Genomic DNA, 3,051 nt, shown 5'->3' with positions numbered 1-3,051 from the left:
TATATTAAAATATAACATATAATTAGGATGCAAAAAAAAAGTCCATCAAAAATATTGGAAGAATACATAAAAAATTAAAAAAAATGACAATTACCTCAGTCGTGCACTTAGTTTCTATAATAGAATTGTTTGAACCACTATAAATATTTATATTGTGCATATAAATATGGACATCAAATAAGTCAATTATATTAAGAAAAGAACTAATTCTAATCAATTAAAATATATACAAATAATAATATATTAAAATACCAAACAATCAAACAATTAAATAAATTATAATAAATAAATATTCGTGTTCAAATAAGTATTGAAAAATGTCAACTAATTAATAATGAAATGAGATATGAAATTTCATTTTTAAAATTTAAATTTTATTTGATTGATTTTTGGATGTATTCTAAAAGTATTTTGAGTGCGATTGTATTATTTTATATGTGTGATAAATTTACGAAATAAATTAATTTTAAAAATTAGTTAAAATACCAAATAATAAAAATAATAAAAAAATTAAAATGAACAAATATTAATGTTTAAATAAATAATAAAAAATTCAACTAATACTAAAATAAAATATGTTAGCTATATTTTTATTGAATAAGATCCGAACAAATTTAACTTAATTATTCATTTGATTACTCATTTTTTTTCTTTTCTAATTTTTGAAATGCTTGCGTCGTTCTCATGTTAAAAAATATTCAATGTTTAATATTAGAACGTAGTAGTTTACTTTTTGTTAATAATTCAAAAACTCAAGCAGGAAGAAGTTATGCTACTTCTGTACTATTTGCTACATAATATACTTTTGGGTCATTGCTGATATTAACCAAGTTTAAAATATGAATTTTAAATATGTTAGTATTTAAATAAGTAATAAAAAATTTAACTAATAATAAAATAAGATATATTAGATATATTTTTATCGAATAAGATATAAAAAATTAATTTTATTTTTAAAGTTTAAATTTAAATTTTAGATATATAATTTTGAATGTATATAAAAAATATTTTATATATAACTTAATAATTTTAGATATGTTATAATAGAAAGAATAATCAATTTTTATGAAAATATTATTTATATATTTTTACTTAATATTTTGATGTTTTTTTGGTAGATTCACTCAAATAAATTAAAATATAAATTATTTTATTTGTAATAATTTCATTATTAAAATCAAATAGAGAATTAACCTAGTTAATTATTTTTAAATAAATAAATTATTATATTTTTTAAGTATAATTAAAAATGTTGATTCTTATATTTCTTAGGGAGTAGATCTTCTCTAGTGAAAAAAAAAAATTAGATGGTGTTAATTGTGATCTTTCACTTTTTATTGTTCTTTTTTTCATATTTATTTTTTGTCCCACTTATTAAGTTAATAGTAAGAGATCACACTTTATATTTTCAAGTGTTAAAAAAATTGAAGAGGATCCATTTTCTATTTCTTAACATATTAGGATAAAAAAAATGCAAAACAGATAATCACAAAAACAATGGATTAAATAATAATAATAAGTAGTAAAACATGAGTTTCCTAACCCCCAGTAGCCTCTTTACTCGAGAAGAGAAGAACCTTTGAACAAAACATTAATTTACTGTACGAGAGAGAGAACGCGAGAGAAAAGATGGTGACGATGCATTATGAGAGAGAAGAAAATAATAAAGTAGCGTAACTGCTTTATTACATGATGAAAGAAAGTTAGACAAATTTTATATCATAAAATTTAAATTAAATTCAATTAATAATGTATTTATCTATAAAATAAGAATGTGTATTAATTAAATTTTAATCAAATAATAGTATTTAACAATACGTCTAGTTATTTTTTACATTTATTCTTTAAATAATTTTTTATTACACTAATTTAAAAAATTTTTTAAAACAAACACATTTAAATAGATTTAATATTTATTAATTTAAAATACAAATTCAAAAAAACAGTTTAAATAAAACTAAAATTCAACAACTCAATTTTAAACTTTTTAAAATTCTAACACATTTCAAAACACCCATTAAATATCTCAAAACACAGATTTCACTCCTTTAAATCTTTCACCTACTTATAAAATCTAGATCCGCAGTGTTTCATACTCCTCCTTCATTGTCGCATTTTTCCTTTGCGCCGCGCTCTTTTCCTGCCATGCGCTCCTCACCCACCCTGCACTCTACCTTTGCCGCACTCCTCCCTCGAACCGTGCTCCTCTGTCGCGCCGTACTCTTTTCTTGTTTCGTGCTCCTCCCATCTTCGCCGCCTTCCAATCTTCTGTCGGAATTTGGATGTATAACACGCTCTTCATCACCTCTTTTAGTAAAAGATTATATTTTTCTGATATAAGTCTTTTTTTTGTATTTGAGTGAGAAAGTTATATTTTTGTAAGAATCGCTTTGAAGTTATAATAGCTAAATAAACATAGTAACTACTATCTTCACATCTATTTTTTTATGATTTTTTATAATTTTAGATGTGTTTATAAAATTTTTTGTTTGATATTTGTTATTTTAGATGTGTTTACTTAATTTTATCAAAGAATTTTATATTATATGTAATTTTGAATGTGTTTTAAAAATATTTTATTTATTATTTATTATTTTGGATGTATCTTGATTATAATTAAAAATTATACTATAAATCAAATCACTTTTTTTTGAAAGGCACCACTAAAAAACTATAAATAACGCTTTCCGTCCTCTTTTGATAAGAGATTATGTCTTTTTAAATTTATGTTTTTGTTTGTTTTTGAGGGAGAAAGCTTCATTATTGTAAGAATGATTTTGAAGCTATCATAGCTATATAAATATAGATAATTTTAGATATGTTTACAAAATATTTAGTTTGTTATTTGTTATTTTAGATGTGTTTACTTAATTTTACCAAAAAAATTATATTATATATATTTTCGAATTTGTTTTAAAAATAATTTTTTTCCAAAGATAGTAGGTTATATTTCATTAATTATTGAAAAATGAAATACAAAGATGTCCAAAAGTAGGACAGCATAATAAAAGGTGGGAATTCTCCAAAATAATACACTGAAGGTATTCATCC

The sequence above is a fragment of the Arachis hypogaea genome, chromosome 12 (assembly GCF_003086295.3).
Source record: "Arachis hypogaea cultivar Tifrunner chromosome 12, arahy.Tifrunner.gnm2.J5K5, whole genome shotgun sequence".
NCBI classification, from domain to species: Eukaryota; Viridiplantae; Streptophyta; class Magnoliopsida; order Fabales; family Fabaceae; genus Arachis; species Arachis hypogaea.
Note: the sequence above shows the minus strand (reverse complement) of the source record.